Here is a 22,070-nt window from a genome sequence, read left to right as displayed (position 1 = left end):
ATCAGGTTTTCTTCCAGAATGGTCCTGTATTTGGCTCCATCCATCTTCCCATCAATTTTAACCATCTTCCCTGTCCCTGCTGAAGAAAAGCAGGCCCAAACCATGATGCTGCCACCACCATGTTTGACAGTGGGGATGGTGTGGTCAGGGTGATGAGCTGTGTTGCTTTTACGCCAAACATAACGTTTTGCATTGTTGCCAAAAAGTTCAATTTTGGTTTCATCTGACCAGAGCACCTTCTTCCAAATGTTTGGTGTGTCTCCCAGGTGGCTTGTGGCAAACATTAAACAACACTTTTTATGGATATCTTTAAGAAATGGCTTTCTTCTTGCCACTCTTCCATAAAGGCCAGATTTGTGCAATATACGACTGATTGTTGTCCTATGGACAGAGTCTCCCACCTCAGCTGTAGATCTCTGCAGTTCATCCAGAGTGATCATGGGCCTCTTGGCTGCATCTCTGATTAGTCTTCTCCTTGTATGAGCTGAAAGTTTAGAGGGACGGCCAGGTCTTGGTAGATTTGCAGTGGTCTGATACTCCTTCCATTTCAATATTATCGCTTGCACAGTGCTCCTTGGGATGTTTAAAGCTTGGGAAATCTTTGTGTATCCAAATCCGGCTTTAAACTTCTTCACAACAGTATCTCGGACCTGCCTGGTGTGTTCCTTGTTCTTCATGATGCTCTCTGCGCTTTTAACGGACCTCTGAGACTATCACAGTGCCGGTGCATTTATACGGAGACTTGATTACACACAGGTGGATTGTATTTATCATCATTAGTCATTTAGGTCAACATTGGATCATTCACAGCTCCCCACTGAACTTCTGGAGAGAGTTTGCTGCACTGAAAGTAAAGGGGCTGAATAATTTTGCACGCCCAATTTTTCCGTTTTTGATTTGTTAAAAAAGTTTGAAATATCCAATACATGTCGTTCCACTTCATGATTGTGTCCCACTTGTTGTTGATTCTTCACAAAAAAATACATTTTTATATCTTTATGTTTGAAGCCTGAAATGTGGCAAAAGGTCGCAAAGTTCGAGGGGGCTGAATACTTTCAGGACCCAATACATGTAGAGGGGTCCAATAGCCCCTCCCCTTCTATTAATACAACATAAGCATAATCAATTATTATAATACATCAAACATTTGGTGCAGCCCCTATCATGACACCATCAGGACTACAGAGGGCCTGGTGAACAAAAAAAATCACAACTGCATTAAGCTGTACTGTACTCTGTGTTCCATTTCCCTTTACATTATAGTTCGCATAGGACAGCATTGCTACAGTAACTACCCCTGTGTGTATGTGCAGGAGTAGAGACCGAGGTCTTTTACCGGCTGCCTGACAGGCATCTCAGCCTGATCAGCCTCTATTTCACTACACACTGAAATCATGTGAGCGAGCCAGCCGTAAGCAGTCGCTGGTCTGCTGTTAATGACGTGAAGGTGACTTTCTCCTCACACCAATCACAGAAAATAAGGTGTCCCCTTTTCAAAAACTAATTTAACGCTCGATGGCCTCACCACTTCAATCATGCCAGGCAGGACGGAACAAACGCCCCTGCCTGGTCCCTTCTCCTACAAGGTGATGATGGCATCATGACTAGATGAAGCTGGGCTGTGTTGTAGATCTAAACGGACTGAGGGGATTCTAGAGGACTCCACCTGGCTCGAGAGTCATTTATTAAAAACAACAAATTCTATATATATATATCTAATGCCACCGACTCCCTGATCACTAACAGAGGACGCAGGGGCTGTCATGTTGGATTTGGGGGCCCTTCCTTTAAGAGGCTGCATGGTTTCGTGGTACCAGACCTCAACACTGTATTCTTGAATGGCTGGAGCAAAGGCTAAAGTGTTAGTAAATGGTGTTTAGCCCATCCTGTTCAGCCTATCCTGTTCAGGAGACCTACAGTCTCAGTCAGTTAAGTGTTATGCCCTCAGCACACCGTTAGGTTAGGCTGAGTGTTTTTCCCTTTGCCTTGACAGTTTACTATTGGTGCATCAAAGTCCTCTGTGTGTGGTAGAAGCATATACACTGGACGGCTGTGCTGCAGTAGGAAAGAGCGAGACACTTACTGCAGCACTGCGGTACAGACTCGTCCTGGCAGCACTTCACAGTTGGAGAGTTGAGCTCAGATTTACTGCTCTAATGGGCCAAGGTGCACTCTGCAGATTAAAACTGCAGGCAGGGAGACAGAGGTGCTCGACAGACCCTTATCGGATCAGAACCACCCTCTAGGCCCAACACCACCATATGCTGATCCAAACACATCAGGACAGGCAGACTAAATGACAGAAGTCGTGTGAAGGAGGAGGATGGCCCAACGAGACCGGGTGGAGACGGATTTAAGTAGAGGGGTTGGAATAAAGACAAATAGAACAAATGCCTTAGTATTGCCTGTTTAGTGTTTAGCCAGTCTTACATACTGGAACCTACATAATGCTACCTTCATTCCTGTCCAACAAAAGGCAACATGGAGTCAAAGGCAAACGATTATGCTTTTCCATAGGCTCCAGCCAACCACACCTACACCCAGCCTGAGAGAGATTCCTCTTGAGACGGGGCTTATATAAGTAGGCAGCAGAGCAGTCCTGGCCTGGAATGTACAGTAGAGTGTTAGTAGCAGGAAACACACATGGATGCCACCAGATGGCACTGGAAGAGAGGACAGACAGGTAAATAACAATACTGAAGAGATCTCAATATGGATCTAAATAAAGTCCAGAAGGAGAATCAGAGGATTCAAAAACGGCTATATTCATGTCACGGTTCTCATAATTATTTGATAAATTATGAAAAGTTGTCTTTGTCACTGCATCCTAGTCTCATCATCATCAGCAGACGGATGAGCTGTAACAGGCACAGCAGTGTGAAAATTGCCTCCTTTTTCATGCATTGCAGAGAGCACTTGATTACAGAAGCAGTACAGGTCAGTCGCTGCCAGAGGGGAAAAAAATGCTCATGAAAATAATTTGCATAAGTAGCCTATTTTTGCAGAAAACGTCTGACACCAATCTGCTCCCTGTTTGGGGTTAAAAGCACATCCATGAGCCTCACTGTCAGGCACCATTAATGGAGGCCTACATTCAGGATAGCAACTTTGTAGATTAATTAAACCATACAAAACAAAGAGTTTGGAAAATGATCTTCAATATGGCATCATGAATGGATCAAAGGGAACACTTCATGTTGTTAGCATCTACTTCAGCTTTGCTGCTTAGCATAAACTCCATAATGGTTTGGCTTCATAACCACCATGCTACAGACCAGCGCTGTAGGGTGTACAGCAGAGAGGTCTGAAGAACGATCATAATGTCCAGTAAACCATCTCCAGTGGTAAAGCCAATGTGCTGCCTGAGTGATGAACAGTCACAGGCCAAAGATGACGACTCACCAATCCTCAGCACCTCATTCTGCTTCTGTGATGGGCTATTGGCAAATCGCTCACATGTAACGTGTTAGTTACAACACACAAACCACCGCATGCCATGTGTACTATGTGCAAGACAGCCCACACACTATGTTCTTGGGGCTGGGAATTGCCAGGGACCTCAAAATACATATATCATATCGTATTGCGATTCTATATGTATTGCGATTTGATACTGCGATTTGATGTTGCAAACATTGATCACTATAGGTCTGCTTCAGAAGGACAAGAGACAGCCATGAAAAAACAAGTTTTATTTGTGATGGAAATTTTTAAAAAGTGCTTAAAACAAATTGGCTCCCTTTTTAAAAACAGTTACATAATCGGGATATTATTTACAATATATCATATTCTTTTGAGAATATCGCAATATTGTTTTCACACTAATTGGCTGGACATGCACCAAAACGCCAGTATTTATCCATTATAGCTCTTTCTAAAATAGCGAGTCACACTCGTTTTCTCATGTCTCTTGTCCCTCTGCAGCAGACATACGCTGAGCAATATGTTTGGAACATCAAATCGTACTAAAATCACAGTATCGAATCGCAACAAATATAGAAGTGTGAGAATCGCAATAGATATCGTATTGGGAGGTCCCTGACAATTCCCAGCCCTAGTGGCCATCAGTGGCTGGTGAGAGCTGCTTTCTCCATTGGTTATGGAGCAGTACTAAAATGTATGGCTAACCTCAGACCAACCATTCTCCCTCTCACCAAACCAAAGGTGCGATATTAGATAGTGTTCCATAGTGGCAGTCCAGCTTCACACATGGCGTGTGATCGGTCACTGTACAGGGGACAAAGGGAAGTAATGTTTAAGAGACTGTAACCTTGTTTCCCTCAGTGAGGCATCCGCCTACCTAGCCACCATACTCCTACTCCACTCATTTAAGTCCATAGGTTGCCAACAGTGTCTTCCATTTCAAACTTATTTTGACTTCATTCTTATTTCTCGCACACACACACACACACACACACACACACACACACACACACACACACACACACACACACACACACACACACACACACACACACACACACACACACACACACACACACACACACACACACACACACACACACACACACACACACACACACACACACACACACACACACACACCTTACAGTACCACCAACTACCACATACTGCAGCAAGGGAGAGAGGGCAGAGCAGAGGAGACAGACTGAAGATATAAGATCTCTGCATACGTGTGCAAAATGCACAGTCAGAGGTGACATAAAAATATCTGCTGCAAACAGATATGGTGGAGGAGAGCAGATCAATCAGATGGAAACCAGAAGAGCCCAGCGGAGAGGACAGTGATATAGCAGTGAATACGAGCATACATGGTTCATCTCCTCAACAACAACAAAACACTGACTATATTCCTAAGATTAAACCTGTATCAGACTGTATTACACACACTTCTGCAAATCAGACCCCTGACATTACATACCTCATTTTTATTCTAGCCAGAGGGCACAGAGATTTGAGCTGAACAAACAATGTCGAATGAAATGGAACACTGACAACCAGAGGGGGGAGGGGGGGGTCAAGGGGAGAAGGTGATTGTAAAAGCCCTTGTTTAGTGCCAGAGAGCTGTGGTTTCTGGGCTGGTCCTGTGCCCATAGGGCTGGGCACATACAGCCTGTGAACACTGCCACTGCCCTGTTATATAAGAACCTGAGTGCCTCAGGCCAGGCCAAACAAACTTGGGAGATGTGGAGAGTGGTTCTGACATTCAGGACAGCGTTATTGTTTAACTTGCCTGCTGGTTGGTTTTAGCTTTTGTGAAGTGAGGGAAGGATCCTGTGAGAGCAGAGAGAAAGTCACTGCAGCAGATAACGAGGCGCTCAAAAGAAACACACCTTCTGTTCTCCACCGTCGTCTTAGAAACACAGCCCTCCTAAATGATTCACACAGGAGCAGCTCTTTATACATCTTCGTCCTGTTGCTTTCCTCAACTCGGCATAAGCCACCGGCGCTGCCAGTGAGGAGGGAGGGATGGAATATTCTTCCCTCAGGTTGCTAGTACTTCGCCACAACCACTCTGATGGATGCCATTGTTAACTGAGATGGGGGAAAGCAGAATGGTCCAGAATTCAAAATGAAATCTGCAGCCAATGCAGCCGGTGCCCGGGAAGTTCAGACCAACTGAACCAAGCTCCCCCAGAAGATATTTCCAGCCTGCGGCGACTGGCCAACACACACCTAGTGAAGGGAACAGTCCAGGGGGAAAACAGGAGGAGAAAGATACAAAAATGAATGGGAGAGAATAATGTTTTTGGGGTTTTGTAAACTGCAGTTGAAGGGAGCTTGCCTGCCCAGCCAGCTGTTCTGCGTAGGGATGAGAGAGCAGCGTGGTCTGGAGGGAAGCCCTGTGCTGCTACAGCATGGCTTTACAAACACACACAGGCAGGCTAGGGCCATGCATCTCTCCCTCCTGTGTGTCTCCTGGGCACACCTCACCTCGCTCTACTCCCTCTGGGCTCCATGCGTCACTACAGTCCCACTCAGTCTCCCAGTGGAAAGAGATCCATAGTTCAGTACACCAACATACATACACATCTAAAACACTTGTGACAGTGGTGGTGGTGGTGGGGGGGGGGGGTTATGCATATCCAGTATGTATTTTTCCCATTGCTTGTTCTCAATCTTTTCAAATAGGGAGGCAATTTGTTTTCAGCACTTATTTCCATGACTGATCAGAACTGTTTCTCTTGTCCCTCTACAGCAGACATACGCTGAGCAATATGTTTGGAACAGAATGGCAATAAAATTACAGTATTGAAACGCAATACATATACAAATTGTGAGTCGCAATACATATCGTATTATGATATCGTATCATGAGGTCACTGGCAATTCCCAGCCCTATGTAAATTGTACTATGTACACTGAATAAAAACACAAGTGTTAGTCCCATGTTTCATAAGCCGAAATAGAAGAACCCAGAAATGTTCAATAAAGCACAAAAATCCATTTCTCTCTCAAATGTTCAGCACAAATGTATTTACATCCCTGTTGGTGACCATTTCTCCTTTGCCAAGATAATCCATCCACCTGACAGGTGAGGCAAATCAAGAAGCTCATCAAACGGCATGATCATTACAAAGGTGCACCTTATGCTGGGGACAATAAAAGGCCATTGGAAAATGTGCAATTTTGTCATCACAACACAATGCCACAGAGGTCTCAAGTTGAGGCAACAGCTGTTGCCAGAGAATGGAATGTTAATTTCTCTACAATAAGCTGTCTCAAGTCATTTTAGAGCTAGTACGTCCAACTGGCCTCAGAACCGCAGACCACATGTATGGCATCGTGTGGGCGAGAGGTGTGCTGATGTCAACGTTGTGAACAGAGTGCCCCATGGTGGCACTCTGACATGTCTGCATACTCAGCAGACATGTCACCCATTGAGTAGGTTTGAGATCCTCTGGGATTGTGTACTAAAACGCATTCCAGTCCCCGCCAACATCCAGCAACTTCGCACAGCCATTAAAGGGACAACATTCCACAATCAACATCCTGATCAACTCTATGCGAAGGAGACGTCGTGCTGCATGAGGCAAATGGTGGTCACACCAGATACTGACTGGGTTTCAGATCCACACCTCTCTTTTTTTTAAGGCCATCTGACCAACAGATGCATATCTGTATTCCAAGTCATGTTAAATCCATAGATTAGGGCCTAATGAATTGATTTAAATTGACTGATTTCCTTATATGAACTGTAACTCAGTAAAATGTTTGAAATGGTTTCATGTTCAGATTATATATTTTTTCAGTATACACGGGCTATTCCTGAGTGCACTGACAATCTGCCTCTGACACAGACCATCTGATTCAAATGGTCTCTACATGGCAGGCAGGCAGCTCAGAGGGAAGTTGTTCCTGGATCAGCTGTGAGACGGTACAGCACAGGCAGCCATGTCCCAGAAACACACACACTTAACAAAATCCTCAAGTGCACACACAATAAAAACACTGTTGGGTTCCATCTGTCTGATTTGATACATGTCCACACATCTGACTCACGCGCTAACAGATGCCATCGCAGGGTCACTTTCCACATACACCCCACCACCGCAGGACAGGCCAGGCTCCCACTGCTCTTTTTAATAAGACACCCCTCTGACTCACTACGTCCAACACAATCCATTTAGCATAGGAAGTGAACAGGTTCATCTTTCAGCCTGCTGTATAAAAGGAACATGTACAAAGAGCGCTTTGATGTACGCTGCAAGTGCATGTTGCCAACTGAAAGCCAAGCGGGTACCCCTAGCAGGTACCCCAAGCAGGTACCCCAAGCAGGTACCCCGAACAGGTACCCCGAGCAGGTACCCCGAGCAGGTACCCCGAGCAGCACAGTGTGTGTGTGTCATGGTCCATGACGAGAGGAGAGGAAATGGAATTCTTCCTTGGGGACTAACATCATCATCGTGTTTGTGGCCACATGCCTGAGGCCTGGCTGTAACCTGTGTCACAGACAATCAATGTGTGGGGCCTGGCAAGTGCTTGTTTCCCAGTCTATTTCTGGGCTGTAGTGTTAGAACATGACTACTGCTAGAGTGTGCAAGTCTGTGTTTCACAATAAGAGAATAGACCACTGTTCTGTGTTACAGTCAAACAGTATAGGGTAACAGGACTAGACGTCAAACACTTCAAATGTACCCCATGTTGGACAAAGAGTTGAGGTGCATCAATGTGAATGGAACATCTTTCTGATCAATGTGAATGGAACATCTTTCTGATCAATGTGAATGGAACATCTTTCTGATCAATGTGAATGGAACATCTTTATGATCAATGTGAATGCCGCACTGTTCTCAGATATTTTCTAATGTGAAAAAAATGTGTAAGTCAAAGTGAATTGGTGAGAGTCCGTTTTACAAAGGACACAAAACAGGCTATTGCATGATAGTGAATTGCATCTGTGTACAGAAAGTAAGCCACTCTGCATATTTCTGTTTGTATAAAGACAGTATCTGTGTGTATCCATCAGTGTATGACTATCAGTGTGAACATCAGTGAGACATCCTCTGTGATGTCAGGCTGTGTTCCACATGTCCTGCTGAGAGTCTGAGTCCGCAGCCTGCGGCTGCCAGTGCCACTGAGCTACAGTTTCAATGTGTCCTCTATCTCTCCCCCTTACTGGACCTGGCTGGCAGTCCCCAAATCCATGAGACAGCACAGAGCCAAGGTGGTGTGGGTCACACATCAAACACACACGCTGTCCTCCACGTAACAGAACAAACAGGCAGGCCCAGCCCATTGGTGAGTTGTCATGCAGCTCTGCAATGATTGGTCAGAGACCAGCCGCAGAGCAGTAAGCTATAGCTTTACTCAGCAATAAAGTAGCGCTGCCCCGCCCTTCTCCACAAAGCCTCCCTTTGTTTATATCTACGCTTGCTTTCCTTCTAACTTGAAGTGTTGTCTCTCATTTCTCCCTCCCTGTGTTCTGCCAGCTCTGGTGTTGTAACCCTATGCACAGCTCACACTGCAGCAGAGCAGACAGTAGATCTGTGAGCCCTACAGTAATTCTGTGAGCCCTCCATCGTGGAATTCTCCTTCACACTTCTGGCTGTAAATGTCCGACAGCCTTTCCTGTATACTGGGACAGTGGCCGTGTCCAAATTCACATACTTGCGTCGTAAATTGTAAGGCCTTTAATAGTATGTATGTGACATTTCAAAAATCAAGAATAGTGACCAGATGACCACTATGACCAGATGTCATACAGTAGTCATTTCAGCTATGACAACAGCTGATCAATTAGATAAGATGCGCTACCGAAATCAACAAATGGCAGGAAACAACGCAATTGCGCATGACACATTCTCAGTATGAGAAAAAAATAACGTTTTATAGTATGAATTTTCTAAAATCGTGTGTGTTAAATGCCAGGATGTTAAACCAATTTCGTCTTTTCATCAGGTAGAATTTCACAGCCACAACGCATTAGAAGAGGGGGGCTGTGAGTTTTTGATAGCTAGATCAAGTAAACAATTTGGAAGACGGCGAAAAGCAAAGTGTCGGCAGTGGTGTTCAAATGGAAGTCGTTTTTGTTCTCCTTAAAATGGACTATTTCATCATAACGTTACATCTTTGAAAACAGATCTACTGCCTGCCGTGCCTTTAGCTTGCTATAGTGCCTTCAGAAAGTATTCAAACCCCTTGACATTTCCCAAATTTTGCTGTGTTATAGCCTGAATTTAAAGTTGATTAAATAAGAGATTTTGTGTCACTGGCCTACATACCCCAGAATATCAAAGTGAAATTATGCTTTTAGAAATGTTTACAAATGAATTCAAACTGGAAAGCTGAAATAAAAAAGACATTAAGTATTCAACCTCTTATGGAAGTCCAAGAGTAAACATTTTCTTAACAAGTCACATAATAAATTGCACAGACTCACTGTGTGCAATAGTGGTTAACATGATCTTTGAGTGACTATCTCTGTACCCCACACATACAGATAATTGTAAGTTCCCTCAGTCAAACAGTCCACTTCAAAAAACAGAATCACAACCAGAGGGGTTTTCAAATGTCTCGCAAAGGGGTTTATATGTCAACATTGAAAAGCCAACATTGAATATCACTTTGCGCATGGTGAAGTTATTAATTACACTTTGAATGGTGTATCCATACACCCAGATACTACAAATATACAGGCATCCTTCCTAACTCAGTTGCCGGAGAGGAAGGAAACCGCTCAGGGATATCCCCGTGAGGCCAATGGTGACATTAAAACAGTTACAGTTTAATGGCTGTGATAGGAGAAAACTGAACATGGATCAACATTTTAGTTACTCCACAATACTAACCTAGTTTACAGAGTGAAAAGGAAGCCTGTACAGAATAGAAATGTTCAAACCATGCACCCTGTTTGCAACAAGGCACCAAAGTAACACCGTAAAAATGTGTCAAGAAATGTCAATGTATGGCACCCGCTTGGGTGATGCCTCAGCAGCTATAGGCGCCAGAAAGCTCACCGCATACAGTTCAGAGTAATAGCCAGTCGTCTTCATTATGAGCCCTCTGCCTCATCACTGCATTCCACTACTGTATCTCCCATTGCTCTCAAGCTTCAGGTGACTCTTCAGTTTATAGGATAACGTAGGTGTAGACCTACTCAAGTTTACTCTAAAGATGTTCTAAATGCTATCTACTTAGCTAATGTTAGCCCAAAACAACACAAAAAGGTCACTGGGTGGGGCATAGGTGATCCTTTCCGATTCATATGAAGCCTCAACTGATTCTGAAGACAAAAAAAAATAAGTGTTTCTGACTGAAAAAAACATTTTGAACGGTCATCCACCTCGGAATTGCAAGTAATAATAATAATAATAATAATATAATAATAAATGCCATTTAGCAGACGCTTTTATCCAAAGCGACTTACAGTCATGTGTGCATACATTCTACGTATGGGTGGTCCCGGGAATCGAACCCACTACCCTGGCGTTACAAGCGCCATGCTCTACCAACTGAGCTACAGAAGGACCAGTAAGGACCAGTAAGAAACTCTGCAACACACACACACACACACACACACACACACACACACACACACACACACACACACACACACACACACACATATATATATATATTAATATATATTTCAAGCATCTCAGAGTAGTAGGGCTGATTTAGGAACAGTTTTGTCTTTTAGATCAATGATTACATGGACGGACCTGATCCTAGAACAGACCCAGAGAGCACACATACAGTAGAGACGTAGAATCCACAGCCCACACTGAGCTGTTCTAATCAATCTGAAGCCACCGTGTCAGGAGCAGACATTTCCCTTATAACTCACATCACAAAATGCCATTGTCACATAAGTGACGTGTCTAACCCACGTTAGATCATCATTCAGCGTCACAAAATATTGCCTAGCAGCTGTACTTGACCAGGCAGGACCAGCACACCCTGTATAAAGAAGTACCACGGTGTTTAAAGTATACTGTACACACGGCAGAATTCACATGGCTTTTATATACACTGTAGTCAATAGTCTAATTCACATATCACTTAGGCTAATTCACATATCACTTAGGCTATGTGAATTTATTCATATAGGCTACTAGTCAGAAAGTACCTACTATTGGATCCCAAGTCAAACATTGCACTTTCTGCATTGGAACAGACAAGTTAGTCATTATCACATGTGAAAATCTGGGTAGGAAATTCTGAGAATGAATGTCATTTCTGTGACTTGTGAAAGTGGAAGTGTGGAGAGATGACTGCTGTGTGCAGGGCTGGGCCAGGGTCTGCTGCAGTGCGATATACAGCTAGGCCCCCTGTGAGGTGTGAACACTTCCAATTCTGATCAGCTCCGTCAGTGTCTGAGTGGGAGGTTGAGATTACTACACCACCCCAGAAAACATCAGAATGACTTTACCACGGAGGTCATTCATTTGGCAATTGGCCATGCAGAGCTTCTACATTCTCATTAAGAGTTCAGTCAGACAATTCAATTCAGAAAAGTGTGTTAGTAATGCATCTGAACTGAGAAAGTATTTACCATTGCTCAAGGTTCATTTTGGCCTTACCTTGCATTACTTGTTTCAGTCAGGACCCAGTCCAAGGTGCCAAAACTGTTGAGTGGAGCGGAGTCCATCCAGCAGCTACGTCTACACTAAGCACTTTATCACTGGGAATCAATTAAGCCTTTTATTAGCCACGACATCCTCCTGCTTCCACTGAACGGCTATATTTTAGTGCTTGGCTCACTGTCATCAGGGTGATTTGAAAACCTATGAAGACAGAGTCCAGCCACACAGCATGGAGTGTGAGGCGCTGGCACAGCATTATGACGACAGCAGTAAGGGCCCTCTAGGCCACTCGGGGACCAAACCCTACAGCGAATCCAGCACTGGAAGACGCATTCTGTAGAAACTTGACGAAGCAATGTACTCAATAGGCCTAGTATCATGGCACTTTTTAGTCAGTGAAAATTCATAGCAGGATTAACACAGCCTAGCTATAGGCATCCTCAGAAGAACACCAGGAGGAAGCTTCCTCTGGGGAAGCCGTTCTTTTCTGGCCGTGTGGACTCCGTTTCCTGGGAAACAACCAACAGTATCGTCACAGAGCCAAACCAGTGTGAGGCTGTATGTCGCCCTCTGAAAGAACACAGTAATCACATCACACTAATCCAACAGAGCTGGAACCGAGCTGAGGCTAGCTAGCGGAATCCTCAGTGAGGACAGAGAAAAGTCAACTGCAGGTCATTGGTATTTTACCCACTCTCACCAAATCAACTAGAATATAGGTGACCAATATGAGGAAATACAGAGTGGTGTTGTTAAGATGTACTGGTTAAGATGCACAGAAGGCAGTACGTAGCACTGACAGAGCAAGAGGGTCATTGAGTTGCATTAAGTTTGCTGTATAACTGTCAAGGTATACAGCTCTGCTGAACACTTCAGAGTACACGTTACACCTAAGAGGGACATATAAACCCCTCCCACAGTGGGTTGCTGTTAAGACTACTATGCATCACAGCCACAGAGGGCTGAGGAAGAAAACACACCTGCTGGGCAGATGTGTGACAATACACACACACATACATACATATACATATATATATATATATATATATATACACACGTACGTACGTACGTACGTACGTATGCATGTATGTGTGCATGTATGTATGTGTGCATGTATGTATGTGTGTATGTATGTATGTATGTATGTATGTATGTATGTATGTATGTATGTATGTATGTATGTATGTATGTATGTATGTATGTATGTATGTATGTATGTATGTATGTATGTATGTATGTATGCATGTATGCATGTATGTATGTATGTATGTATGTATGTATGTATGTATGTATGTATGCATGCATGTATGCATGCATGTATGTATGTATGTATGTATGTATGTATGTATGTATGTATGTATGTATGTATGTATGTATGTATGTATGTATGTATGTATGTATGTATGTATGTATGTATGTATGCATGTATGCATGTATGCATGTATGTATGTATGCATGTATGTATGCATGTATGTATGCATGTATGTATGTGTGGCCCATGAAGAGCGCTAATGAGACAGGCCACTACCTCTCAACAAGAGGATTATTACAGAGCTCTGTTTCGGGAAATCTCCCTCATGAGCATCCAGGAAGTTCTCCTCTGTGGGAGTACTGTACATCAGCCTGGTCATCCCTCAGCAGTCTGCTGCACAGTACGTCGGTCTCTGAAGACTACAAAGATCAGCTATAACACATCTACTTCCAATTACACCCAGTGTTCCTCTCCAATGTCCTATAGAAGGGCTCGTCAAGGCAGACCGAACATCACAGCTTTACAGTGTTAATGTTGGCTAAATGCATCACATAGTCTGTCATCTCAATAGATTTATAACCGCGCACAAAACATTAACGAAATTGTCATAACATTGCTGTCATACTAACTGTATAACTGACAACCACTTTCTGCAAGGCTGGTGTAAAAACTCACCTAAGGATATTCAGTATCAAAACAGAGATCTGCCTTGCTCTCCGTTCTCTGCTGCTGCTGGCTACATGCAACAACTTACTGCACCAAACCCCTGCAGCGAGCCTCTCCTGCGCTGCTCACCCCAGCCTTGGACAAGAGCCCAGAAGAAGCCTCAACGCCACTGTCAGCTGCTACAGCCCCAGCATGAGAAGGTGATGGAATAACCCACAGCCAGCCAGCCTGCCACAGCCAACTGTCACAACCGCTGGACTGCAAACATCACAAATCAGGTTATTTACATGTCTTGCTGGGGTGTGTTGCATAAAGACGACATAGTCTGCAACAGATGGGCACTGCAGCATTGACAGAAGCAGGTAAGGGTTCCGGCTCAAAACTCACCACAGACTGTGTGCATTTGTGTTGTGCGTGTACCCTCACAGCAAAGCTATTTTAAGGTGGTTCTCTATAAATCCCACAGCATGGCCAGTCCCGGGATTAATTTAAGAGGACAGGTCATGCATAAAAAATGAGACAGACCGAGAGAGAGAGTGGGGAGACAGAGCAGAAATACACTCAGTGTCATATGGTATGCACAGACGCCTCTCAGTGAAGCAAGAGCAACAAACCAAAGACTAGATCCATACGATGCTAATTACTGACAAATTGTATGTCATCTGCTGTGCTACAAGCACACACACTGAGGGAATGAGATAAGAGAAAGGGAAAGAGATGGAGAGCGGCGCCTCAGCCACGATGCTGTAGTCTAACACCTACCTCTGCTCAGGCAGCGATCTGATCCTCCTGACGTAGGGATGGAGGTAGAGCAGAGCAGGAACGGTATAGCAAGATTCCAAGAAGAAGGAGAGAGAGACAAGAGAGTGGATGAATGAGACAGGACTGGTGGATGGCTCCCCTCTAGTATGCGTCCCTGTGTCAGTGGTTATGTTACTGAGTGACGGAGAGAATGAGCATGAGACAGCTAGAAAGAGACCGGGAGAGATAGAGAGAGGGAGAGAGAATGAATGTGTGTGTGATGAGTGAACCTTGCGAGTCAGTGAGAGTCCCTGAGAACAGATGCATTAAAAGGCACCCCCTACTTCCCTCACACCTCCTTTTGCACTGTCAGCAGCACTGGAGTGAGCATGCGGGGGGACAGGGGGAGAGAGCAAGAAACGGATCGAGTGTGATAAAAATAAAAAAAGGAAGCGGGAATCGGCTTTGTCCAATATTAATGAATTAAAGCGATGATTGGAGAGAACGGAGACAATGGCAGGGAACCATTTTCTCAGAGACAAGGGCAAGGCTTGTAGCTCATCACTGAAGCACAAAAAAGCCTTGAGTGGGTTCAAAGCCTGGCTGACACCACATTATTTTTCCCTTTTTCCAGAGAGAAAACACAGCAATTAGGCTACACAATCTGACTGCCTTTCTTCTCAAAGCATTACATGAAATCTTGTATTAGACGGAGTACAAGGGCTGCAAACTACGCAATCCTTTTTGGCATCTGGTTTGAGGGGTATAATAGTAGCGGTGTACACTGACTCGATAACTGCGTTCATCAGGAAGTGCATAGACAATGTTGTTCCTACTGTGATGATTAGAACTCATCCAAACCAAAAACACCACATTTAACCATGGCATGGTGACTGGGAATATGCATGGATGTGTACAAAACAGACTGACTATGACATCAGAAAGGCAATCAGAGGCAAAACGACAGTACAGGGAAAAAGAGGAGGAGTCGCAATTCAACTGCTCAGACACCGATGTGTATGTGGCAGGGACTCCAGATAGTCATGGATTATAAAAAAGGCAAGCCAGCCACATCGCAGACACCGATGCCTCGATTCCAGATAAGCTGAACACCTCCTTCACCCGCTTCGAGGAAAACAATGGCGGGCCACTAATGCGGGCTCCCCCACAAGCACTGTGTGCCTTTGTTCTCAGTGGCCGACATGAGAAAGTCATTTAAGTGTATTAACCCTCGCAAGGCTGCCGGCCCAGAGGGCATCCCAAGCCGCATCATCAGAGCATGTGCAGCCCAGCTGGCTGGAGTGTTTATGGACATACTCAATTTCTCAATTTCCCAGTCTGTTGGTCCCACTTGCTTCAAGATGTCCACCATTGTTCTGATAACCAAGAAAGCGAAGGTAACTGAACTAAAAAGCCTATCGCCCCATAGCACTCACGTCTCATCATAAAATACTTTGAGAGGCTTGTTAAGGACCATATTACCTCCAACTTACACGACACCCTAGACCTACTACAATTTTCATATCACCAACAGATCCAAGGACTTAAGCAATCACAATCACACCGTACACTGCCCTATCCCACCCTGACAAGAGATATACCTAATGTAAGAATGCTGTTCATCAACTACAGCTCAGACTTCAACACCATAGTACCCTCCAAGCTTATCACTAAGCTCAGGGCCCTGGGTCTGAACCCATCAATGTGCAACTGGGTCCTGGACTTCCTGACAGGCCGACCCCAAGCGGTGAAGGTAGGCAACAACACCTCCGCCACACTGATCCTCAACACAGGGGCCCCACAGGGTTGCGTGCTCAGCCGCCTCCTGCACTCCCTGTTCTCCCATGACAACAGTGGTAGGCATTAGAGGTCGACCGATTATGATTTTTCAACACCGATACCGATTATTGGAGGACCCCCCCCCCCAAAAAGCGGATACCGATTGATCGGCCGACTTTTTATTTTTTTTTGTAATAATGACAATTAAAATTACTGAATGAACACTTCTTTTAACTTAATATAATACATCAATAAAATCAATTTAGCCTCAAATAAATAATGAAACCTGTTCAATTTGGTTTAAATAATGCAAAAAGAAAGTGTTGGAGAAGAAAGTAAAAGTGCCATGGAAGAAAGCAAATGTTTAAGTTCCTTGCTCAGAACATGAAAACATATGAAAGCTGTTGGTTCCTTTTAACATGAGTCTTCAATTTTCCCAGGTAAGAAGTTTTAGGCTGTTGTTATTATAGGACTATTTCTCTCTATAAGATTTGTATTTCATACACCGTTGACTATTGGATGTTCTTATAGGCACTATAGTATTGCCAGTGTAACAGTATAGCTTCCGTCCCTCTCCTCGCCGCTACCTGGGCTCGAACCAGGAACACAATGACAACAGCCACCATTGAAGCAGCGTTACCCATGCAGAGCAAGGGGAAGGCCTACTCCAAGTCTCAGAGCGAGTGATGTTTGAAACGCTATTAGCACGCACCCCACTAACTAGCTAGCCATTTCACATTGGTTACACCAGCGTAATTTCGAGAGTTGATAGGCTTGAAGTCATAAACAGTGCAATGCTTGAAGCATTGCGAAGAGCTGCTGGCAAAATGCACAAAAGTGCTGTTTGAATGAACGCTTACGAGCCTGCTGCTGCCTATCATCGCTCAGTCAGACGGCTCTATCAAATCATAGACTTGATTACACACAGCAATACGAGCTTTAGGTCATTAATATGGTCGAATCTGGAAAATATAATTTAGAAAACAAAATCGTTTATTCTTTCAAATCAAATTTTATTTGTCACATACTCATGGTTAGCAGATGTTAATGCGAGTGTAGCGAAATGCTTGTGCTTCTAGTTCCGACAATGCAGTAATAACCAACAAGTAATCTAGCTAACAATTCCAAAACTACTACCTTATAGACACAAGTGTAAGGGGATAAGAATATGTACATAAAGATATGAGTGAGTGATGGTACAGAGCGGCATAGGCAAGATACAGTAGATGGTATTGAGTACAGTATATACATATGAGATGAGCATGTAAACAAAGTGGCATAGTTAAAGTGGCTAGTCATACATGTATTACATAAAGATGCAGTAGATGATATAGAGTACAGTATATACATATACATATGAGATGAATAATGTAGGGTATGTAAACATTATATTAGGTAGCATTGTTTAAAGTGGCTAGTGATATATTTTACATCATTTCCCATCAATTCCCATTATTAAAGTAGCTGGAGTTGAGTCAGTGTGTTGGCAGCAGCCACTCAATGTTAGTGGTGGCTGTTTAACAGTCTGATGGCCTTGAGATAGAAGCTGTTTTTCAGTCTCTCGGTCCCAGCTTTGATGCACCTGTACTGACCTCGCCTTCTGGATGATAGCGGGGTGAACAGGCAGTGGCTCGGGTGGTTGTTGTCCTTGATGATCTTCATGGCCTTCCTGTGACATCGGGTGGTGTAGGTGTCCTGGAGGGCAGGTAGTTTGCCCCCGGTGATGCGTTGTGCAGACCTCACTACCCTCTGGAGAGCCTTACGGTTGTGGGCGGAGCAGTTGCCGTACCAGGCGGTGATACAGCCCGACAGGATGCTCTCGATTGTGCATCTGTAGAAGTTTGTGAGTGCTTTTGGTGACAAGCCGAATTTCTTCAGCCTCCTGAGGTTGAAGAGGCGCTGCTGCGCCTTCTTCACGATTCTGTATGTGTGGGTGGACCAATTCAGTTTGTCTGTGATGTGTACGCTGAGGAACTTAAAACTTACTACCCTCTCCACTACTGTCCCATCAATGTGGATAGGGGGGTGTTCCCTCTGCTGTTCCTGAAGTCCACAATCATCTCCTTAAGTTTTGTTGACGTTGAGTGGGAGGTTATTTTCCTGACACCACACTCCGAGGGCCCTCACCTCCTCCCTGTAGGCCGTCTCGTCGTTGTGGTGCCCCAATGTTGAGGATCAGCGGGGTGGAAATGTTGTTGCCTACCCTCACTACCTGGGGGTGGCCCGTCAGGAAGTCCAGTACCCAGTTGCACAGGGCGGGGTCGAGACCCAGGGTACGAGCTTGATGACGAGCTTGGAGGGCACTATGGTGTTAAATGTCGAGCTGAACAGCATTCTCACATAGGTATTCCTCTTGTCCAGATGGGTTAGGGCAGTGTGCAGTGTGGTTGAGATTGCATCGTCTGTGGACCTATTTGGGCGTTAAGCAAATTGGAGTGGGTCTAGGGTGTCAGGTAGGGTGGAGGTGATATGGTACTTGACTAGTCTCTCAAAGCACTTCATGATGACGGAAGTGAGTGCTACGGGGCGATAGTCGTTTAGCTCAGTTAGCTTTCTTGGGCACAGGAACAATGGTGGCCCTCTTAAAGCATGTGGGAACAACAGACTGGGATAGGGATTGATTGAATATGTCCGTAAACACACCAGCCAGCTGGTTTGCGCATGCTCTGAGGGCGCGGCTGGGGATGCCATCTGGGCCTGCAGCCTTGCGAGGGTTGACACGTTTAAATGTTTTCCTCACGTCGGCTGCAGTGAAGGAGAGTCCGCATGTTTTAGTTGCGGGCCGTGTCAGTGGCACTGTATTGTCCTCAAAGCGGGCAAAAAAGTTATTTCATCTGCCTGGGAGCAAGACATCCTGGTCCGTGACTGGGCTGGTTTTCTTTTTGTAATCCGTGATTGACTGTAGACCCTGCCACATACCTCGTGTCTGAGCCGTTGAATTGAGATTCTACTTAGTCTCTATACTGACGCTTAGCTTGTTTGATTGCCTTGCGGAGGGAATAGTTACACTGTTTGTATTCGGTCATGTTTCCGGTCACCTTGCCCTGATTAAAAGCAGTGGTTCGGGCTTTCAGTTTCACGCAAATGCTGCCATCAATCCACGGTTTCTGGTTTGGGAATGTTTTAATCGTTGCTATGGGAACGACATCTTCAACGCACATTCTAATGAACTCGCTCACCGAATCAGCGTATTCGTCAATGTTGTTGACTGACGCAATACGAAACATATCCCAGTCCACATGATGGAAGCAGTCTTGGAGTGTGGAATCAGTTGAACAGACCTTAGCGCGGGTGCTTCTTGCTTTAGTTTCTGTCTGTAGGCAGGGATCAACAAAATGGAGTCGTGGTCAGCTTTTCCGAAAGGAGGGCGGGGCAGGGCCTTATATGCGTCGCGGAAGTTAGAATAGCAGTGATCCAAAGTTTTTCCAACCCTGGTTGCGCAATCAATATGCTGATAAAATTTAGGGAGTATTGATTTCAGATTAGCCTTGTTAAAATCCCCAGCTACAATGAATGCAGCCTCCGGATAAATGGATTCCAGTTTGCAAAGTCAAATAAAGTTCGTTCAGAGCCATCGATGTGTCTGCTTGGGGGGGAATATATACGGCTGTGATTATAATCGAAGAGAATTCCCTTGGAAGATAATACGGTCGACATTTGATTGTGAGGAATTCTAAATCAGGTGAACAGAAGGACTTGAGTACCTGTATGTTGATATGATCACACCACGTCACGTTAACCATGAAGCATACGCCCCGCCCCCGCCCCTCTTCTTACCAGAAAGATGTTTGTTTCTGTCGGTGCGATGCGTGGAGAAACCAGCTGGCTGCACCGCTTCCGATTGAGTCTCTCCAGTGAGCCATGTTTCCGTGAAGCAAAGAACGTTACAGTCTCTGATGTCCCTCTGGAATGCTACCCTTGCTTGGATTTCATCAACCTTGTTGTCAATAGACTGGACATTGGCGAGAAGAATGCTAGGGAGTGGTGCACGATGTGCCCGTCTCCGGAGTCTGACCAGAAGACCGCTCCGTTTCTCCCTTTTACGACGTCTTTGTTTTGGGTCGCAGGCTGGGAACCATTCCGTTGTCCTGGGTGAAAGGCAGAACACAGGATCCGCTTCGCGAAAGTCATATTCTTGGTCGTACTGATGGTGAGTTGACGCTGCTCTTATGTTCAGTAGTTCTTCTCGACTGTATGTAATGAAACCTAAGATGACCTGGGGTACTAATGTAAGAAATAACACGTAAAAAAATACAAAAGACTGCATAGTTTCCTAGGACTGCGAAGTGGCCATCTCTGTCGGCGCCAGAAGTACTGGTTCCAGTAAAACCGTTCCGTATTGTATCTAACGGATGGCATCCCTAAGTCTATATATTGCGGTTACGTAAAATTCTGACAAATTAGTTCGCAATGAGCCAGGAGAACCAAACTGTTGCATATACCCTGACTTTGCGTGCAATGAACCCAAGAGAAGTGACACAATTTCACCTGGTTAATATTGCCTGCTAAACTTTCTTTTAGCTAAATATGCAGGTCTAAAAACACACTGCTCAAAAAATAAACGGAACACTAAAATAACACATCCTAGATCTGAATGAATGAAATATTCTTATTAAATACTTTTTTCTTTACATAGTTGAATGTCAACAAAGTCACACAAAAATGATCAATGGAAATCAAATTTATCAACCCATGGAGGTCTGGATTTGGAGTCACACTCTAAATTAAAGTGGAAAACCACACTACAGGCTGATCCAACTTTGATGTAATGTCCTTAAAACAAGTCAAAATGAGGCTCAGTAGTGTGTGTGGCCTCCAGGTGCCTGTATGGACCTCCCTACAACGCCTGGGCATGCTCCTGATGAGGTGGCGGATGGTCTCCTGAGGGATCTCCTCCCAGACCTGGACTAAAGCATCCGTCAACTCCTGGACAGTCTGTGGTGCAACGTGGCGTTGGTGGATGGAGCGAGACACGATGTCCCAGATGTGCTCAATTGGATTCAGGTCTGGGGAACGGGCGGGCCAGTCCATAGCATCAATGCCATCCTCTTGCAGGAACTGCTGACACATTCCAGCCACATGAGGTCCAGCATGGTCTTGTAAGTCGCTCTGGATAAGAGCGTCTGCTAAATGACTTAAATGTAAATGTCTTGCATTAGGAGGAACCCAGGGCCAACCACACCAGCATATGGTCTCACAAGGGGTCTGAGGATCTCATCTCGGTACCTAATGGCAGTCAGGCTACCTCTGGAGAGCACATGGAGGGCTGTGCGGCCCCCCCAAAGAAATGCCACCCCACACCATGACTGACCCACCGCCAAACCGATCATGCTGGAGGACGTTGCAGGCAGCAGAACGTTCTCCACGGCGTCTCCAGACTCTGTCACGTCTGTCACATGCTCAGTGTGAACCTGCTTTCATCTGTGAAGCGTTCTCTGGCAAATGCCAAACGTCCTGCACGGTGTTGGGCTGTAAAGCACAACCTCCACCTGTGGACGTCAGGCCCTCATACCACCCTCATGGAGTCTGTTTCTGACCGTTTGAGCAGACACATGCACAAAGCATTTGTATTCAAAATGTAACTAGTACTTTTAGGTGTCAGGGAAAATGTATGGAGTAAA

At 44.9% G+C, this 22,070-nt stretch overlaps 1 protein-coding gene across 8 annotated transcripts in view; it reads right to left on the bottom strand.

Annotated features, from left to right (window-relative positions):
• The window catches only part of kcnab2a (potassium voltage-gated channel subfamily A regulatory beta subunit 2a), a 137,282-nt gene that overhangs the window by 97,650 nt on the left and 17,562 nt on the right, over positions 1-22,070 (bottom strand). The window contains exon 2 of one of the 8 annotated variants that reach the window (XM_046310250.1): positions 14,692-14,718. The exons of 5 other annotated variants lie outside the window; for them this stretch is intronic. The gene's annotated coding sequence lies outside the window, so the exon portion shown is untranslated. Of the gene's footprint in view, positions 1-13,938; positions 14,177-14,691; positions 14,960-22,070 lie in introns of those variants that run through there. 2 more of the 8 variants (XM_046310249.1, XM_046310252.1) reach the window with 2 other exon arrangements.

This window comes from Oncorhynchus gorbuscha, linkage group LG18 (genome assembly GCF_021184085.1).
Source record: "Oncorhynchus gorbuscha isolate QuinsamMale2020 ecotype Even-year linkage group LG18, OgorEven_v1.0, whole genome shotgun sequence".
NCBI lineage: Eukaryota > Metazoa > Chordata > Actinopteri > Salmoniformes > Salmonidae > Oncorhynchus > Oncorhynchus gorbuscha.
The sequence above is the reverse complement of the archived record's forward strand: the minus strand, read 5'-3'. Positions and strand labels throughout refer to the sequence as shown.